General features: G+C 42.4%; 1 protein-coding gene across 2 annotated transcripts in view; it reads left to right on the top strand.

The window, feature by feature from the left end:
* The window catches only part of INPP5A (inositol polyphosphate-5-phosphatase A), a 611,899-nt gene that overhangs the window by 203,851 nt on the left and 386,135 nt on the right, over positions 1 to 21,913 (top strand). The gene's annotated exons all lie outside the window — the stretch shown is intronic.

Here is a 21,913-nt window from a genome sequence, read left to right as displayed (position 1 = left end):
AGACTTCGCTTCTCTAATGTGCATAGACATTTGAAGGCAAGAAGCCCAGCACTTTGCGCTTGATACTTACAAACCGGCAAACGCCCACACACACAGAGAACACATCTCCAAGCCCATGAGAAGGTTTTCATACTGATGGTTTTACTGCTGGTCCCGATTCAACCCAAGTGCGCTCTGCTATAGCGCTCCTTGGTTAAATCAGACACAGGGAGACAGATGACAACAATCCATAAAACACACATAATAAATTTCCACAACACACTGGAGTATGAGGAAATCTTCCCGGGAACACTTATGCTAACCAGCCCACAGTGATCCATGCTTCAGTATATAGACTTTTATGGAGACTTCCATACTTCGGCACTGTTTACCCTCCCACTGAAGCAATCCACTCCAGACCACAAGTGAACCTCGCCCAAGACCACCTCTTCCAAGTAGTCTCAGGCGTGGTACGCTTAACTCATCCCTGGTGCGGTTTGGAGGACTCGCACTACACAAGTCAACTGGCCAAAAGTAGTGAACCATGCCCGGGAACGGTTCCTAGTGGTAGTGTGAATGCACCCTTTCACCCATACACTGGTAACTTTTTTTTTTTTTTTTTTTTTGAAAATGACTGTTTTCAAACAAAATTCTACCTGTGTATGTGAGAAAGTGTGCATTCACACTAGGAACCGGTCCCAGGCATGGTTCACTACTTTTGGCCTGTTGGTTTAATTTTCTAATGGTCAGTGTGGTCAAATCTATGACTTTTTTTAACTGCAGTGACAAGGAAAATCTAAGTTTCCTCGTAGAAAAGTTTTCGTTCTGATCTGATTGAACAAAATTTTAACCAGTGAATGTGATTCCCAATCAGTCAGATTTAACTTTTGACCATCAAGAAATGGAATGATCATATTTTCAACATCGTGGCAATTGAACAAAATTTTTTAGGACTTTTACCTGACCTTTGTATAGTTGGTGATGGTATTATGGAATGCACTAATGAGTGATCTTTGTGCGAACTTTTGCTTGACAATCAGTGCAAGGCCAACTTTACCTATGGATACCCTTCTGCCCTGTACAAACGAGCGGAAATTCCGCCAGCAAAAGTCCGATGAGAGCTTTTAGTCGGAAATTGCGACCGTGTGCATGCTCCATCGAACTTTTGATGGCGGAATTCCAGCCAGCAAAAGATTGAGAGCAGGTTCTCTATTTTTCGGTCGGAAAAAGTTCCTATCCGAAAATGTGATCGTCTGTATGCAATTTGGATGCGCAAAAAATCATGCATGCTCGGAAACAATTCGACGCATGCTCGGAAGCATTGAACATTGATAATTTTCTCGGCTCGTCGTAGTGTTGTATGTCACCGTGTTCTTGACGATCGAAAGTTCAGAGAACTTTTGTGTGACTGTGTGTATGCAAGCCGAGCTTGAGCGGAATTCTGTCGGAAAAACCATCCAAGTAATTTTTACGGAAATTCCGCTCTTGTGTACGGGGTATGACAACCAACGTACATAGTTTTCAGCAACTCTGTCTATTGAAGCCACTGCAGTGAGCTGCATTAGTCCCGGTACAAGATTACATTCATTTCTGTGCAGATGTAGAAAGGTTTATACACGTTTGTATAAAATGGAGTATGTTTTTAGCTGTTTGCAATTTACATCTGATGACTTTTAGAGCGCTGTAAGCATAAAACCGGCAATGTTTATAGAGTGAAAGCAGATATATGATCTCAGAGGCATGAGAAAAATGTTTGTAAGTACAAAGGATAATTGAGTGAAGATCTCCAGGGAACAGGGAAGCGCTGAAATCAAATCACCAGCCAGAGTTAATATTCTGTGCAGGTAATCTGACAAGTTGCTTCCTCCAGAGTGAGAGTCCATGCACATCCACTGTTTGGTCACGTGACTCCGAGCATCGGCGAGCTGTAATTCTGAAGCTGGAGGGAATTCCTGAGGTCTCTGCAGTCAACTGACTGGGAGGATTAGTTATTTATAGTCGGCTCCAGCTGGTTTATAGACATTACACACAAGGTGATGTACTTTAAACTTTGTGCTGTCTTTATTCCAACAAACCTGCTTTGTCTGTGGATATATTTACTATATATATCATTGTGCTGTGTTCGTGGGTTTTTTTTTTTTTTTTTTTTTTATGTCTGCTTTTTTAACCACTTCAGCCCTGGAGGGATTTGCCCCCTTAATGACCGGGCCATTGTTTGCAATACGGCACTGCGTCGCTTTAACTGACAATTGCGTGGTCGTGCAACCTTTTGCACAAACAAAATTTATATCTTATTTTCCCCACAAGTAGAGCTTTCTTTTGGTGGGGTTTGATCACCTCTGCAGTTTTTTTATTTTTTGTGCTATAAACAAAAAAAGAGCAACAGTTTTGAAAAAAAAAAAAAACAATATATTTTTACTTTTTGCTATAATATCCAAAAAAAAACAAAAAAAAAAACAATTTATTCATCAGGTTAGGCCCATATGTATTCTTCTACATAACTGTTTTTACGTTCCCCCCCCCCCCCCCCCCCCCGTTATTACCTTTTTGTTTCCACTTGACCCTCCCTTCCAGATTGTAAGCTGTAACGAGCAGGGACCTCTGATCCCTCCTGTATTGAATTGTATTGTAAGTGTAATGTCTGCCCTCATGTTGTAAAGCGCTGCACAAACTGTTGGCGCTATATAAATCCTGTATAATAAAAATAAATAATATTTTTAATTTTAAAAATTGCAATAAGCGTATATTGATTGGTTTGCGCAAAAGTTATAGCGTTTACAAAATAGGGGATAGATTTATGGCATTTAAAAAAAAAAAAAAAATGTTTTATTTACTAGTAATGGTGGTGGTCAACGATTTTTAGCGGGACTGCGAAATTGCGGCGGACAGATCAGACACTATTGACACTTTTTTTGGACCACTGACATTTATACAGAGATCAGAGCTAAAAATAGCCACTGATTACTGTATAAGTGTCACTGGCAGGGAAGGGGTTAACACTAGGGGGTGATCAAGTGGTTAAATGTTCCCTAGGGAGGTGTTTCTAACTGTGGGGGAGGGGACTGACTGGGAGTTGAGAAAGATTGCTGTTTCTGATCACTAGAAACAGCAGATCTCTCTTCACTACCCTGACAGAACAGGGATCTGTCTATTTACATTGAAAGATCCCCGTTCTGTCTCTCTCAGGAGCGATCACCGGTTGCCGGCGGACATCGCGGCCACGCGCATCAGCTTCCATGTCATGCATACGCCCCCATACCCCTTAAAGCAGTTGTTGTACAGCTACGGTGATTCGCACAGGGGAGCCAACCTGCCGCCGTATGACGGCGGCTGGTTGGCAAGTAGTTAAAGTGGTTGTAAAGCCAGACCTCCTTTTTTTATTTTTTATTTGACCTTTCTGCAATTTATGCAGTAAGGTAAAAAAACACCTGTGTGCAGCACCTTCCCCAGCCCCCCCCCCCCCCCCCAATTACATTTCTGAGCACGATCTCGATCCAGCCATGTGCAAGAGAGGTTCTTTTGGCTCTCTCGCTCTTCATTGGCTTAGATACAGCAGCAGGAGCCATTGGTCAATCGGAGCCAGTGAAGAGGAGCAGGGCTCGGGAGCGAGCATGCACAGGTGTGGCTTGCTATGGCGGGCACTTGTCAGGAGGGGAGAATCCAGTAGTGCTGACGGGGGACCCGAAAAGAGGCCGGATTGGGGCGGCTCTGTGCAAAACCATAATGTGTTTTGTTATTTTAACTAAAATAAAATGAAGCTTTACAATAAATTTAAGCAAGGGGAAAAAAATGAAGTTACCGGTTTATTGTCTGAACAAGGCAAAGTAACAGGTTTGTTTGTTAGCAGCCACTACTAGAAATTAACTAACCTCCCCGGTGCTTGTCTGCTGCTTGCTGAAGCTTGTAAGGGAAGTTGGACGAAGTTCTCATAGCGGTCCTGGGTGAAGGTTATGTTGCGAAGCACAGCAGCCACTGCATAGAGACGTACTGCAGCGTGTATGTATAAAATATTCATGCCTAGAATTCTTTAAGACTGAAAAACCCCTGCCTCTATCCTTATCTCTAGAACATAGGGGTGGTTCTGTAGTCCACAGAGAGTTGTAAACTGCTTGGCATTTCAGTGCAGCAGAGGCAGATTTGTCAGCATAAAGCCTAGGAAGTTAGGAGCTCACTGAATTTCTGGTAGGATCTTCAAGCTTTTTGTTTTTTCTGTGCCTAAAGCATTTTTAAAGAGACAAAACCTGGGGAAATGTGTATGTATTGCAGAGAACTGAACATGGCTATATTTAACTGAGTTATACTCCATAACAAAGCAAGCAAATAGGGAAGAAGTTTGCTAGGGGTTGCCTACATTTTACAAAACAAAGGTACGTCTAAAACTTTTGGTTTGTTCTTTGGGAATTTCCTCAGATGGATCTCTTGCAAGTGAGGACAATGGAAAGGCATGGTGCTGCCGTGTCAAACAAGGTCACATGCCAATGTCTATTTTGAATGATTCTGTGTACTGGGCCGTTTGGATTAATGGCCTCCTCTCACTTCTGAGCGCCAAGAAGTGATTTTGCTTTGTGCTTAAAGTCACAGTAAAACATAAATGTTTACATAAAGTAGAACTAAATCCAATTTTTCCTTTCTTTTTTTTTTATTGTGTTGAATAGTGTAAGGAAGATTGTAACCCCCTAAGAGATATATATATATATATATATATATATATATATATATATATATATATATATATATATATATATATAAATATATTTTTTTTTTGCCATCTCTATCCTGTTGAGTAGGCTGTCCTTCCCTTCCTGTCCCTTTGCCATAATTGGAATTAAGGTACAAGCGCTCCAAAGTGATGAGAATCCCTGGTCACCAGAACTTGTGTCCCCATTGGGAGATTTCACCTCTTGTCAAAAAATTTTTTTAAAAAACTTTAAAATTTGGGATTTTCTTTCACTTTGACTCAGTCATAAGTCACCACAACAGATAGAGAGGGTGAATCTCCGTATTGGGGACACAGACTGCAATAAAAACCTGATATTATTATTATTATTATTATTATTATTATATAGGATATATATATATAGCTCCAACAGTTTGCGCAGCGCTTTACAACATGAGATCAGACAGTACAGTTACAATTCAATACAGGAGGGATCAGAGGGCCCTGCTCGTTAGAGCTTACAATCTAGAAGGGAGGGTTAAGTGGAACAAAAGGGAATAACTGGGGGGGGGATGATCAGATGGAGAAAATGATAATACAGTTGTTTGATGTGGGTAGGAAAGGCTTCTCTGAAGAGGAGGGTTTTCAGGGATCATCTAAAAGCTAATAGAGCAGGAGATAATCGGACAGATTGGGGTAAGGGGTTCCATAGGATTGGAGAGGCTCTGGAAAAGTCCTGGAGGCGAGCATGGAAGGAAGTGACAAGGGAGCTAGAGAGCAAGAGGTCTTAAGGCGAATGAAGAGAACGATTACATTGGTATTTTTAGACTAGGTCAGTAATGTACCTGGGGGCAGAGTTGTGGATGGCTTTGTAAGTAGTTGTTAGTATTTTGAATTTAATTCGTTGGGTGAGCGGAAGCCAGTGGAGGGATTGACAGAGGAGTAGCAGAGACAGAGTGGTTGGTAAGGTGGATGAGTCTGGCAGCAGCCTTCATGGTGGATTGAAGGGGGGGATAGACTATGTACAGGTAGGCCAATGAGGAGGGAGTTGCAGTAGTCGAGGCGAGCGATCACCAGGGAGTGAATTAAGATCTTTGTGTCATTGGTTAGAAAGGGGCGTATTTTGGAACTGTTGCGGAGGTTGAGGCTTGTTCTAATCCCTTACGCCTCTATCCAAAATGAAGAAAAAAAAAAAGTTTTGCCTTTAGTTAGACTTGTAAAGCGAAATTACATCAAGAAAAATGGATGAAACCGCATTATTTCAAGTGTTTGTGAGGCAGGCCATAGAAAGAAAAGAGAAATTTTGCATGATTCCCCCATCAACACAGACAGTGACAGGGGAATCCCTCCTGCCAGGCAATTGTCTGCTCTCAGCGGGGGAAGCCGTCCCCGATTGGAGAAGACCGTGGTTATCGCTAGCGGCTATAGCAGCCATTAGTGATGAACGCAAGAGAATCTGGCAGGCTGGTTGTACCCAAGTTGATCGATCAACATGGTACATTCATGGTACATTCCTGCCTATTAACAGTTTGAATCTCGGGCGGTTCCTGCTGAATTGGTCGAGGTTCGAACGGTGTATGGCCGGCCTTAGTGCTGTGTCCATTATGAATCTCATTGGTGATGGGTAATGTGAAGGATAAGAAGCCAGTGATGACAATTATGTGGGATTAGACTGCAATATAGTTAATTAGTTGTACTATCAGGATGATGAGTTGATATTGTTAATAACCTTCTGGATTCAAGACCTTGGGGAGTTTAGCATATTGTGAAAGGGTAGGGGTACGAAATCTGCTTGAAAAGTTTGCCACAGGAACCCTATAGAGAAATCCATAGATGGAATGAGTATTAAACCCCATTTGGAAGTTGCCATTCTGTGGGTCTTGTGCCACATACAGACACTTATTCAGTGGTGCTGAACCTAGTTTATACTACAAGTATAGTGAGTGAAAATGAATGTGCAGTCCAAGAATTGGAGAATAGCGGCATCCTTCAGAGGCTTGTACATGGAGAGTTAATGTACGAAATATCTTCTCCATAAAGTATCCGTGAGTCACCAGGTGGGCAGCGGCTCTTCTACGTAGCTTCTTCAGCTGGCCAAATTTAGAATGTAATTGTCATACTGTCACCCCTTGTAATATCAACTGAAGACTTTAGATTAAACAGGAGAGATCAAGCACTGCAGCATGACATTGAGTTATCACTATTTAACGAAGTGTTAAAAATTTTTTGGTTTGAGCTTCAAAATGAAAATCCACAGGGCCCTTTACAGTCTCCTTCAAATTTCATGTGACAGTCTTCATATGCCCTGACCAACCATTTAGTAAAATTAGACCCTTTTCAAACAAGCCTGCTAAAGAATGAGGCAGCGAATTGCAAAACTGAACAAGGGCTATGAAAGAAAGAGAGAAGCGTGTTTTGTTCTATAAAAGGGCACAAGGTCTGCTACAATCCTAATTATTGAGAAATAAAATAAAGGTTAGCTCCCCCAGCTTTACAGTCACACACACACACATTCGTGCAATTAGCTCTTATTTGGACATTTCAAGAGGCTGTTTTATTAGGAAGCTTTTTAAACAGACCCTAGCTATAATTTTAGGTTTTTATGTGCATTTTCTTTCTAGCAAAGGTTTCATTTAGAATAATTTTGTATGGTTATTTCCATCCAATGCAACCGGTGTTTTTTTTTTTTCTCTAACGTTCCCACAGCACTCTATAGTCTGCTTCCTCCTCTAGACATCTAAAAGTTGTCAACACGCTTGGTGAGTACCACATCCTGGGAAAGGGAGATCCGCCGGTTTACTGCTCTAAAAGCAAAGAACCCTTCCCCCCAAATCTAAGATTTACCCTCCTTTCTTCTGGCCTCAAATAGTGTGTACCCACTTCCGAGACCTTAAACACTGCATGAGCTAGTTTCTTTTTGCAGCTATCTGTAAATTGACCTATTCTCAGCAGTAGCTTTGGAGTCCATACCCTGACCCTACTGGACAGGATGATTTTAGGGCCTGCCTGAAATTTGACCTTTGGGCGCTTTCAGATCCACTGGATCTTCTTATCCAAGGACCAGTTTATCATCCTGCTTCCTGGTCGCTGGCATTAACAGCATAGCTGTTGAAGCCCAGGCCTTGAGGCTAAGGGCCCTCTCGGACTGTGATCTCCACAATGTTAAAAGCCATCACACTTCATTTGGTGTGAGGTCAGAAACTTTCAACTGAGAAAATACACCATAGTATGAACCATGCCCTTATTATATAATCAGGCCTGGATGAATAACTTGTCTTGAGCACTTGCAATCTTGATCCAGAGACTGCTAGCCACCCGTTTAAGATCTTCATACAGGATGTTTCTCATATGGCTCCCTCTGTGCACCCACCTTGTCTTCATGGGGTTTGAATTTTAATCACTCAGCATGTAAAAAACAGTCTTTTGAGCCTATCAGGGATAATCTGCTTTTCACACTGGCTCACACGGTTATGTTCCTTGTTGCCATCACCTCTGCGAGGCATGGGTCTGAACTGACTGCTTTGTCCCGTAAAGAACCTTTTCTGGTCTTCTACAAGGAAACAGTTGTGTTTAAGGCCAGAGCCTCCTCCTTCCCAAGGTGATTTCAGCCTTTTACCTTAACCAGGACATGTGCTTCCCTCCCTTCGTTCATTCTCATTACTTAAAAAGGAGATTTCCCTTCAATGTCTGGATGTAGAGTAAGCTGTTTGTGTCTACCTCATAGCCACTGCCTCCATTAGGAAGACAGACTTCGCCTTTTATCATTCATGATGGTCCTCATAAAAGGGAACCAGCTTCTTGTTCCACCATTTTTTGTGGCTGTCAAATAATCATTCAAGCTTATGCTCTTAAAGACTGGCCCCACCTTTCACTGTCAGGACACATTTTACTAGACCAGGGGTCTCCAAACTTTCTAAGGAAAGGGCCCGTTAACTGTTCTTCAGACTTTAGGGGGGGTTGGACTGTGGCCATTGGGAGTGGAAACTGTCCTGGCATCAATGGAAGTAAACCATGCCCCATCTTTGTCAGTGAGTTGAATTGTGCCCCTATCGTTGTCATTGAGCCCCATAGTTGATGTCATTGGTAGAAATTGTGCCCCATCATTGGTGTCAGTGGATAAAAAAGTGCCCTAAAAGCTGGCTAAAAGCAAGCAAAGGGCTGGAGTTTGGAGACCACTGTATGTGACCTTTTTAGTGGGATTTTCAACATTGGTGCACAATTTCCCACATTTGCAAAGCTGCCACCTGATTGTTTGCTCACTTGTTCTGGAAGTTCTAGATTCTGGCTATTCTGGCCTTTTCTGATGCCAACTTCAGGTCTAAGGTCCTTCAGGCCACTGCTTTGAGTTGCCGGCAGTCTTATGCCCCATACACACGGTCGGACTTTGTTCGGACATTCCGACAACAAAATCCTAGGATTTTTTCCGACGGATGTTGGCTCAAACTTGTCTTGCATACACACGGTCACACAAAGTTGTCGGAAAATCCGATCGTTTTAAACGCGGTGACGTAAAACATGTACGTCGGGACTATAAACGGGGCAGTGGCCAATAGCTTTCATCTCTTTATTTATTCTGAGCATGCGTGGCACTTTGTCCGTTGGATTTGTGTACACACGATCGGAATTTCCCTTCAATGTGATGGAGCCCACACACGGTCGGAATTTCCGACAACACGCTCTGATCGGACATTTTCCATCGGAAAATCCGACCGTGTGTACGGGCCATTAGTATAGTTTATTTGGGCCTTATAACATTTTGTCTGCTGTGTTGCGTGGACTGCTTTTGGAGATCCCAATTTTCTCTGATTACTAAGTTTTTCCATGCACAAGAAAATTGGATTTTTGTACTTGTCCCAATCCTGTTTATGGTCTGGCCCTTAACACTTCGTGTGTCAAATGAAGGCATACTGGTAGTGGTAGTTAGGCAATGTCCAAATCCTTCTGTTAGCATTAGTATAACCCTATTGTTTCTGAATCTTGTGTCCCTCAGTCAACTGCAAGAAGAGTATTTTATGGTAAGTACAAAAATTATTGCTGCCCCACAACCTCTTTTTTTTTTTTTTTTTCTCAATAGAAAATACTTTGCTGTGCACGATATCTGATTCTTCACTCTGGAACCTGAGACATAAACTCTGTCTTCCACAGAATTGCATTGTATATAGGGTTGCCACCTCATCCCTTTAAACCCGAATGGCTGTTTTCTATAACTGGTAGAACACACAAAATGCCATGTGGTCATGTTGTAAGTGTTTACAGCATTTCCCAAATCTCTCAAATACAGTAAACCTGCAAATGGAGCATAAACTATAGCTGCATTCAGCTATGCCGTGCTAACATCTATAGAATTGACAAATCAACACGCACCCATTTGTTTAATAAGCATTCGTAATAAAACCTCCGTAGTACTACCTAAATACAAAAATAGCATTCTAGTAACAATTATCAGAGTCAAATTTTATATATATTTTTTTTAAATACAAAAGTCTTACAATTTAATATGATGATCTTGTGCGTGTTCCCAGTTTCTGGTTATCTAGGGGAATTGTGCTGGCTCGTAAACTGATGGAAGGGACACCCTGACCTGTGAATAGGACTTGTATCATAGTTTTATGGGTCTTCCTGGACAGTGTGATGTTCTTCTTTGTGAACTGATATCCAAATGTTTTTGACAATCCAAAGGTTTTACATCAATCCCAGTACTTATAAACTTTTGGTCAGTGATGTCATCTAGGCCCTCATTAGCACATCTCCCATACAGTTTGTCAAATACGGTTTAAGCACTATATTCACTTTTTTGCAAAGTGCTTTTGGAAATTTTGTGCAGTGACATTATTGCTTCCAGATTTCTTGGTGGTTAAACTATAGTATATTTTAAGGAAGTATACTTTTTAAGGGATCAACATTACCTACAACCAAAAAAGGAACTGTCCTGTTTTACATTTTTATTTTTTAAGTATAAATGTGTGGGTTACATGTACTACTTTATCTTCAAACTTGCATGGCTGTAGCTTCAGATCCTGCCAGCTTACTCCCAGATCCACCATGTTTCTTCTTCTTGCCACTCTGCAGCATGCTAGGTGTCGGTAAATCCCCAGTAAAGCTTCTGTGATTCAGTACAGTATGTATGGTGCCAATTGGTGCATGGGTAGTGAAACCTTATTAAGATTCGAGAATAAGCTATGGGGACTTTTATTGGAGGTGATCTTTGACCACAGAAGTGAGTTTATTTGACACTTTCTTTCGCCAAATCTAGCTACTAGGCCTTCATAAACTTCAAGGCAAAGATCCAGGCAAGCTACTTAATACACAGTTGAAATGTGTACATTAACCAATTCACCTGCCAACAAAACCATGCCATGGTACAAAGTAGGGAACATCAGTCTGCTTCTTCTTGAATCGGCTTTATAGGTTTAGGAAGCCGAATTTCTAAATAAGGAAATAAGTTAATAAAAAAAATATATGTGTGTGTATGTATTTGGTTGTTTGCTTAAGATTAATTTGGCTATGTCACACCATGAAGCCTTAAAGTTCATAGGTGGTTGTAAGATTTGTACAATTATGTAGTTCTGTGACAACCTTAAAGTAATACAAAACACAGTGTTTAATTTACATTGTTCCTTTTATTTCTATATAATCTTAATTCTACTCTACAAGACACAGGCAACCTATTTATACATCATGAATTATAGGATCATATCCCACTCCATGAGTCCCCAGTTTTTTTGCTAGTGTCTCAAGGTGATGGACCTTTTCCTTTTCGGAGAAATCTGCTACATTAGTTAATTTTTTATTTAGTTTTTTTATTTTTATTATTCAGTTAACTCTGACTGCCTTATATTCCTATGCAGAAGCCGTACATCTGGATCAGTGCAACCTCAGTGAAGCCTTGGGAGCCGTACCCGCACCCCATGCTGTCGGGTGACATGTAACGCTGCTTTTAGGTCACTGGATCCTGCTTCACATCTGACAGACAGTACATCTCTAATAAGCTAGAGAAACGATCTGGGAAAACCTACATTCTATTTAACCCAAAAAAGCTTTTTCTTTATAAGAAAAAGTCAGTTTAATTATAATTCAGATAATATAGGGGAGAGGAGAGCGGATGAAAGCATTTAATTGCACGGCACTTTTCAGACATGTATACTTTGCCAAACAGCATCTTTTCCAAAATATGTCATTACTATGCAATTAGATTTCTAAATATAAGACTCCCTGAATACAGTTTTGGAATAAATGTGGGATGTATTTTTGTCCTGCCCTGTTATTGTTGCACTGTGATGTTTTGATTCACAGCAGTCTGTTTCAAGTAAACCTGTTGAAAACTTGGGAAATTCCAACTGGGCATAAGATGGAAAAATGCATAATCAGAGGGTTACCTTCATTGAAAACCGCATGTCACAAATGATCAGTGCATCCAGAGATACAGGCAGCTGAAATTAAATACAATTTTTCTCCCTACTCGACACCCTCCCTGTCTGCCTGTTGAGTGAGACTGTCCTATAAAGTACAATGTGTAAGTGCCACTTACACTTTAATGTGTCCCTCGGGGTCTCCGGGTTTGAATTTAGCGGACCAGAGAATGACATCCCAAATCTAGTGCACACATCAGTCTTTCCCCAGCAAGATCGCACCCCATCACACAGATTGGTCCTGCCACTATGAGATCCCACCTCCAGAATACAGATTGGTCTTTCCACAGCGAAATCCCACCTCCAGAATACAGATTGTTTTTTTGCCAATTTAGATCCCACCTCCAGCACACGCAATCTCAAATTTTCCCTCGTGAGACGCTGCACTGTGTAGTACCCACACCCCCGTAGCAATGCTAGCAGTGAGATGGCTCCTCCAGTATACAGTCTCTATCCAGTTTGTGAATAGACCCTTCAGTGGTCATTCCCCACAGAATGAGCGTTAACATTCAGTCACCTAGCCCCAACTTGTGAGCTTTAATGTCTCTCTGTGACCTCTCTGCAGTGTATGAGCATGTATACGCATTAACCACTCAGTAATGGATCTGCAGTGAATGCGCATTTAAACCCTCGGTGATCAACATATGAGCATTATCCTCTTAATGCTTAGTCCTCCATTGTCTCCAATTCCACTAACACAACTTTTGTAGTCCACAGTACTGCTGACACACTCGACACTACCTCTACTGTGCCGGAATAACCACCCTCGGTGTCAGTATGCGCATTCTCTGGATTTTTGGTTGCCGCTGCTCCTATATAAATTTCGGTACCCACAATGTTTGCATAGCAATGAGGAAAAACCAGCAGAACTCTTACTGCATTAAATCTGGAAAATAATTCAGGTTGGCATCTGGAATATTTTTTTTTCTCTGTCCTAATCTCCTTGCAACACATCAAACTAGGAAGAGAAGATTTCTAAAAAAAAATTTTGTTAACCAAAATCTTCTGAACAAGATGCAGAAACATAGATTTAGTACCTCCTGCTGACAAGATCCAGTAATGCAATCATACAATATGATTTTCCATTGAAACCATTGTTTTATTGCAAATTGTGAAAATGGCAAGAGGTGAGAAATCCCGTGGTAAAGTGGTTTTAGATAAAAAGAGAGCCTGGTGTCCAGAGAAATTCAACTTTTCAAGTATGAATCAGACAAGTCCTAAAAAGTAGCAACAAGTACATCAAGCCAACACATTTCATGGCGAATAGACCCCCTTCTTTAGGGCTATTGCTGCATACTTTTTGATGGGAATATTTCTCATGAATGGTTATGTTGGATCAAGGTTTCAGAAATCGGGATGGCAGGATTCTGGCTTTAGTTGCATAGGCAGCAATTGGGGTTCACTCCTTTTTGCCCACACGAATACCCACCCAGGACCAGTGACCAATCCAGTCAGTCCAGCGCAGTCTCCAACACAAGCTAGTGGTAAATTTGTTGTAAACTTATACCCACTGAAGTGAGCCACCCTCAGATGATGCACAGAGACGAAAAAAAAGCTCCTACATACGTTATATTTGTTTATCTGCGGCCATCTCTTATCTACAGCTGTTCAAAGTACACAGATCAAAAGCTATTTCTCTGCTCCAACAGGCAGGGAGCGGGTATCCAACTTCACACCCTGCACAGCATAGAACACAGAGCTGAGTGTAATATAAGACCTGAGTGGAGGGAACAGACAAACCGCTCCACTAAGTTTCATAGGGAAATATGCATAGCTGAGGCTGTCAATTACCTGCTATATGCTAGGAAGGGGGAGCTCATGCAGATAACAGAGATGTGAGAGCAAACCGAAATCACACCAAGTGCTTTGGGTTGAGCCAAGTACACTCTTTAGAAGGATGTGCTGTTAATTCTTTACTTCAGAGGTCTACAACCACTTTAATACTGGAGTTTCTCCTAGACAAATTGATTTCAGTTCCACTTGGAAATGCTTCTTAAAGTAGAACTGTGACCTGCTTCTAAAATATAGTTGTGTTCAAAATAGCAGTCCAACATCACTACCCAGATCAATCGCTGTTTGTGGTATAAGTTATATTTCTACATGGCAAATAATTTACTAGTAGGTGTAGTAGAGTAATGGTGAGATCATTCAGTCTGTGAAAAAACACGCGTCTCAACTCCATTTTCGGGGGGGGGGGGGTGGGGGCGAAATAGCAAAGAAAAATTGTGACACAACTCATATTGTAATTGAATGTTATTAAAAATGTCCTTTCCAATCTGCTGCCGCTGTAATTTTCTGAAAAATGCAATATGGCTACCTGTAGTTGTTCTGTACACAGAATGTGTACTGACCACCCCCCAGAAACATTTCCTGCTTGTGTGATTGGCTCACCAATTTTCCCAGGAGTCTGCACTAAGATACAAGTCAGATTTCGGGCATCCCCTGCAACAAAAAAATTTAATTTTTGGTGAGATACTCCCAATAGGAGCACGTCTGAAGGGCTTTCCTCATTAGTGCTCTGCAGCTGCACAGCTGACGGATAATTATGAAACCACTCCCATTAGACCCACCCGGAACTGAGGAACAAACAAGGATTTCTTCAGAATAACAAAAGGTAGGAATCTACAACAAAGTTTATTATAATCCTTGCAATTTACATGGGTCACTCAGAGGGTCACTCAGAGGGGAATGTTTTTTTCCTTAGTGTAAAAGTGGAGTTACACTTGAAGGACAAAGGCAGCAATGGGTCGTTCAGAAGAACAGCGTACTTTGATTATATGTTTTCCCCTCTCCAATCAACTTTTTAAAGAAGTGCAGAAACTGATAGGCTGCTCAGCTAAAATGATCTCTCATGCTTTAAAATGGCAACCAAAACCAGAAAGAGGTGGAAGAAAAAGGAAAACTACCATTTGAATAGATCGAAGAATAGCCAAAATGGCAAAGACTGAGCCAATGATCAGCTCCAGGGTGATCAAAGATGGTGTAAAGTTAGCTGTGAGTACTGTAACAATTAGACGCCTATGTGAAGCCAAGCTATCGGCAAGAAGCCCTGCAAAGTCCCATTGTTGAAAAAATTACGTGTTGAAGAGGTTACAATTTGCCAAAGGATGCATTGACTGGCCTAAAAAGAAATGGCGCAACCTTTTGTGGACTGATGAAAGCAAGATTGTTCTTTTAGGGTCTAGGGGACGCAGACCTTTTTTTTCAGAGGACTCCCAAACACTGAATTCAAGCCACAGTACACACCAAAGGCCGGGAAGCATGTTGGCACAAGCATCATGATATGGGGATGTTTCTCATACTATGGTGTTGGGCCTATTTATCGCATACCAGGGATAATGGATCAGTTTGAATACTTCAAAATACTTAGAGGTCACGTTGCCTTATATTGAAGAGGAAATGCCCTTGAAATAGGTGTTTCAACAAGAAACAACCCCAAACACAACAGTAGGGCAGCAGCATCTTGGTTCCAGACCAACAAGATTAAAGTTATGGAGTGGCAAGCCCAATCCCCAGACCTTTTTCCAATAGACAACTTGTGGGGTGACTTAAAAAATGCTGTTTCTGAGTTAAACACAAAAATGTAGCGGCATTGTGGATTGTAGTGCAATCGTCCTGGGCTAGAATACCTGATCACAGGTGTCAGAAGTTGGTTGACTCCATGCACAGCGTGTGCCAGGTATGCCTAGGCACACCCTAATCATGCTGTGCTGCGCAAATTCCCCCTGCTGCTTGGCTGCAGAGAAAGGGAGTGGGGAATCTCTGTCCCAAAAAAGTGAGACATCAGGGTTTTGTTTAGAACCCTGATATTTAACCAACCCCCCCCCCCCCCCCATGGGGTTCCTAAAAAAAAGATTGTAGAAAAAAAATATTGTAAAAAAATGTTTTTTTAAAAAGTACTAAAAATAAACTACTGATACCAATCTCTGCCTTAATGACACCGTCCACTGCTCTACTGACACCGTTGTGTGTATGTGTATATATATATATATGTATATATGTATATGTATATATATATATATATATAATATACAATTTATATATCATTTTTAGTTTTATTTTTTTTCTAGTTTTCATACAGTAAATGTTTGAGTTTGTAAAGAAAAATGCAGACACTGCTATTTTTTTGGAAATGCCTAATATTCCCTTTTCTAAACTTTCTCTAAAGTAATAACAAATTTGAACCCTTTTTCTTCATGTTTTTGATTTGGAATAGACTGTGAAGTGTTCCCAATGCATTTGTGTTCATGGAAATAAAAAATATTATAAGGAATTTGAGCTTCACTCACTTTTTAAACACACTATTATCTTCAGCACACGATGCGCTGTGGCACTGAGGCGCTTTTCGGCCGCTAGCAGGGTGGTTTTTACCAAAAATAAAAAGGTAAACTCCCATTTTGCGGCGCATTCAAAGTGCTTTTATTCATTGCAATGGGGAGGAGGTTTTGGGGGTGCTAAATACAGCGCTCCCAACCTGCCCCAAAGATGCTGCTTGCAGGACTTTCTCGTATTGTCCCACAAGCGCAGTGAAAAGACACACTGCAATGAATGGGAGGCGGTTTTCAGGAGCTTTTCAGAGGCTGTTTCTAGCTCTAACGTGCCTGAAAATTGCCTCCGTGTGAAAGGGGTCTAACTGTTGAGCTTCCCAGTGAAGTCCACTCAGTGCAGCTTCCCATGATAGTGTAGCAACTATGCTGCAGTGCTCCTGAATTCAGAGCAGAGTTGCCACTCATGTAGGCTGTGCCTGCTTGCACTAGAGTGGCTCAAAAATGTTGCAGGGGGTGTGGCTATCAGCATTGTCACTGCTGCTTCATAAGTCTGTAGCTTATCCATCAGCACCTGGCCATACCTAGTCCTGCTCACCTTCTGTGTTGCCCAAACCCTCCCACTGTGTGCTGCAGTATCTGGAAGGGGGTGCACGCAAGAAGGCACTTTGAGGAAGATTTGCCTCAGTTGGAAAAGAGTAAAATTAATTTTTTGTGTTTTACTTTGAGACTTGTGTATTGTCAGTTAGGCCTCATGTACACTGCTGCTGGTAAATGGACATTTAGGAGCAGTTGGGCATTTTTTTCAGTTGCCCCTGAACTCTCCTCTTATCTTATCAGTACATGTACACAGGGCCTTTCATAGTCGTTTTTAGGCGGTTGAGTTTAGAAGCATTTTTTGGAATGCAAAAAAATGGGTTCAGGACGGGTGTTCGGAGGCATTTTAAAGCGGCAAATGCCTGTAACAGCCTGTAAACGCGTTAACTCCCTTTTAGCAGCATTTAGTTTACAGACATCTCTAATTAAAAAAAACCCAAAAAACTTGTCTATGTTCCAAATAGTACCGATGTAACGTTAGTCATGGAACTAGGGTGTTCCTTGAACCTAACAATAGGTAAAGGTGCATGGTATACCCTGGGCATGGTCTCTGAAATCCAGGCAAAGGGATGGGATTTTGTGGTTTGTCATTGTTTCAGGTTGTGCGTTGTTGGACTCAAAATTTTATATAGGAAGGTCTCCCATTTATCTATGCAAGTTGAGGGACTAATTGATGGTAGGGTCTCTTCATACATTGGCTTTGCTGCCAATTCAGAGTCCTGAAATACCGCTGACGTGCCAAAATTGCGGTAGGAAAGGCCATTGTTAGCAAGCCTGCCTAATCCCGACCTGTATTTACAGTAAAGAGTTATAGGAGGTTGGAAGCAGGATGCGTAATTTGATGGGTCACATATATATACATATATTATGGTAATGGGTTGATTTATGTTATGGTATAGTGTGACGTGTATTTTAGGTTAGTAATATGGGTGAGTAAGGCCCTCCTCGAGGCTCTGAGTGTGTGATGGTGAGTGAATGGACACCCCTTGCCTGTAGTGCACCCCGTCGTGAAGATACCGGAAAGAAGACACAGAATGACGACATGGAAGCAGTCACTGAAGAATGATGGTGGTGTGTCACTCAGTGGCAAAGCAGCACATGTTGGGAAGCGCAACACGTTAAGACAGTTATGGATCGATGGTGTCCGTCTCTCCGTCACAGAAGGCCTCGCACCTCTTCCTTTTACATAGAGTATATTACATCCCTAGGATACTTTATAAGTTCGGGTGTAGATCAGACGATAGGTGCCCTAGGTGTTATAGGACAGGAGATCTCATACACATGGTATGGAGATGTCCAAAATTAGCAAGATACTGGTCGGAAGTGGTTGGGATAATAAACCGCAGATTTAAGGTAAACTTGGAATTAGATGCTAAGGTGTGCATATTGGGGTTGGTAGGTGCTAATATGGGCAATCCCAGCACAACCACTGCCATAGTAAGGTGCTTATACCAAGCGAGAAAATTGTTAGCGCAATACTGGCTCTCAACAAAACCTCCAACTATAGGCGAATGGCTTAAAAAAATGGATTCCCTGGTCTGGACAGAAAGGACGGTATACACTAAAAAAGGAAATTATAATAAATTTCTTAATATATGGAAGCCCCCGCTTCAGGAACTGAATATACGGCACCTCTTTTGAACTAATTCTCCTCTGACCCCCTATGGGTGCAAGGGAGAATAAAGGCCCAAACCGGTTAAACCCGGGTGTAGGAACATGCTCCACTCGGGTTTAGGCGGATGTAGAATGTCGAGGATCCCAGGGCTAATAAACCTAACTGTTGCGCTGTTTAGTGGGGATGGGAGGGGGACGGTAAGATGGGAAGCAGATTAAGGGCGGGTGGGAAGAGTAGGGAAGCAAAAAGGGGAAAAAACAATACAATGCAATCAGCTACTTTCTGCACCCCTATAAATGTTTGTAATTATCACTGTGCACTGTAGTGATGGCTGCTAATAGTTAAGTTTCTTTGTAATTTTTCTTATGGTTTTGGTTAAGTGCACCATAACACAGTGTGCTTTGTAACGTCTGTAAATTTTTGTATTATTATCAATAAAAAGGATTTGAAACGGAAGACAGTTATGGATTGTTCCGTAGGAACTGGTTCTGAAACACATGTTGGGAAGCGCGATGCGTTAAGACAGTTATGGTCTGTTCCATAGGAGCCGTGCCTAAAGAAGAGTGATATGCGCCCTTTAGGCGCAAAGCGGTTCTGTTGGAAGGCAACATGTTTTATTCCATAACACAAGAGGTGTTTGAAATATGAACTATGGCTATACCAAGCCTCCGCATTCTTGGGGGCTATCTGGAATGTAACAAGCTGCACATCAAAGCTTTGTAGTATATATATATATATATATATATATATATATATATATATATATATATATATATATATATATATATATACACATTTTTTTTTCTTTACAAATACTTCTAGACGCATACGCGGCTAAACTGATTTTTTTTTTTTTTTTTTTTAGATGCCAGCTTCTAGCTGTCAAGTTGAATTGTTCAGGAGAGGTTGAACAACGTCCCGTGTACATGAAGCCTAAATGGATTTGGGACTTCTTTGGACTGTCATACAGGAACCTTTAGTTGTATTTTTCAAGGAGCCTCAAAGCTAGTTTTTACAGCGTCTGTCAATTTCTAGGTTCCCATTCAAGTGTTGGTGTCAATACATTACCAAATAATCAAAACATTAATGAGTTGTGCAAAAAGCCCCTCTGGCTTGGTATGTGCCTCCTACACAGTAGATTTCATTGTGAAGGCCTTGTAATTTCATCAACCATATAACATATCTTTGAATAGGAACATGCCTGTGGTGTTCAACAAAAGTTTACTTCAACATGCATAAATGTAATTTGCAGAGCACTTTTCATATGTTTAAAAAATTTACACACATTTAACCCATTACTTTTTAAGATTGTTTTTCAGAAAACTGAACAGTCGACATGCATATTTAATAATCAGGTTCTGCCATAGTAGATGTGCTTCCAGTGAGATATTTAAATTTTTAATCTGTCGGTGTGGAACATCTCAGTGCAGTTACTCTGGTTCATGAGCCACAGATGGAGGATAAGGAAATAAGGCTTTGTATTATTTAGCTGCTGATTACAGTGGAGGTAAAAGCCTGCAGTAATAATAACTGTAATATTTGTGAGTTGATGCACATTCCTGGAGACCGGCCCCAGCTCTTGCATTTTTTCTCGAGCGTTTGTGGCTCAGGAATGTGTGTAGGTGTCCTGGTACAAAAAGGTTTATTTTCTTTAGTGCTGACAGGTAAAAACCTCCTAAATTTAAACTTCTGGTCTACCAAGAATACTGTAAGAACGAAAACTTTGATGTTGGTTTCTTTTACTGGAACTGGTTTGGGTGGTTTTCATCACGCTTGTCTGTTTTGGATTTTTGTATTTGCCGGCATACGCAATACTTCAAGGGTCGTAAAAGGCAAGGGTTATGGGGCAGATGCTGCCTGACAAACTCACCCATTGAGATTTAGAACGCTTTCACACCGGGGCCACCCGTGTGTTGGCGGTAAAGAGAGCTTGTTTTAGCACAACTTTACCGCTGTTTAAGCTGCACTTTTTGGCCGCTAGCGGGTTGCTTTTAACCCCAAAGAAGGATTTAAAAACGCCAGTGTTGCAGCGCTTCCGAAGTGCTGCCTATTGCAATGGCAGGGGCATTTTGGACAGCGTTTCCAAACTGCCCCAAAGATGCTGCTTGCAGGACTTTTTTTAACGTCCCACAAGCGCACCGCCCCAGTGTTGAAAGCACTCGGGCTTGCACACTCGGGCGGCATGGGAGGCAGTTTAAAGGCGCTTTACAGGCGTTATTTCTAGCGCTAAAATGCCTAAAAACTGCCTCAGTGTGAAAGGGGGTCTAATGGGGCTGCACAGCCACCGCAAATCAAATGCTTGGCTTGCAGTTGCTCGCCATCCTGCAATGTAAAATTGTCATTTGAAAACTAAATTAAGTAAACAAAAAAAAAACAGACATTAGAATGCTGCTATACTGCCCTCTGAAAAGCAATCCAAAATGGATTGCTTTTATGAGGGCAGAAAACATTAGTTCAAGTGTGAAAGAACCCATATGTCTGCATTTAGCTTCCAGGTTTTTCACTATCCGGTATCTGTTGACCTACAAAGCCAGCAATGATACCTTTTTCCATAACTGCATGGTCTGCCACTTAACGGGTCATTTATGGGCGTCTTAGTAGTGTGAGGGTGTTTGCAGTGTACACTTCTCTGTAGTCTCCAATGGCAGTTGTTGCATAGTTAGATTGAAAAAAAGACACAAGTCCATCTAGTTCAACCAAAAAATAAATAAAATAAAATCAGTTAAAAGAAATGTTTAACTGCAAAATATAGGAGCTGTCTTTTGCTGCTCCCAAAAGTGCTTGTTACCTAGCTTATTGCAGATTCCTTCCTTGAGTTGCTGGGTCCGGGCAGGGGCTCCCGGCTGGCGGGGTCCGGGCAGGGGCTCCCGGCTGGCGGGGTCCGGGCAGGGGCTCCCGGCTGGCGGGGTCCGGGCAGGGGCTCCCGGCTGGCGGGGTCCGGGCAGGGGCTCCCGGCTGGCGGGGTCCGGGCAGGGGCTCCCGGCTGGCGGGGTCCGGGCAGGGGCTCCCGGCTGGCGGGGTCCGGGCAGGGGCTCCCGGCTGGCGGGGTCCGGGCAGGGGCTCCCGGCTGGCGGGGTCCAGGGAGGGGCTCCCGGCTGGCGGGGTCCAGGGAGGGGCTCCCGGCTGGCGGGGTCCAGGGAGGGGCTCCCGGCTGGCGGGGTCCAGGGAGGGGCTCCCGGCTGGCGGGGTTCAGGGAGGGGCTCCCGGCTGGCGGGGTCCAGGGAGGGGGTCCGGCAGGGGCTCGCGGTGTCCGGGGGGGGGGCCCCGCAGGGGCTCCAGGCCTGGCAGGCTCCCTGCCCTCCAGCAGCTTCTTCCCTGGCTCCACATCAGGCGTCTAATAGGATCGCCTGACGTTTTGGCCAATTGGAAAACAGGTCTCACACCTATTTCC

The sequence above is a fragment of the Aquarana catesbeiana genome, linkage group LG08 (assembly GCF_042186555.1).
Source record: "Aquarana catesbeiana isolate 2022-GZ linkage group LG08, ASM4218655v1, whole genome shotgun sequence".
Classification (NCBI taxonomy): domain Eukaryota; kingdom Metazoa; phylum Chordata; class Amphibia; order Anura; family Ranidae; genus Aquarana; species Aquarana catesbeiana.
The sequence above is the reverse complement of the archived record's forward strand: the minus strand, read 5'-3'. Positions and strand labels throughout refer to the sequence as shown.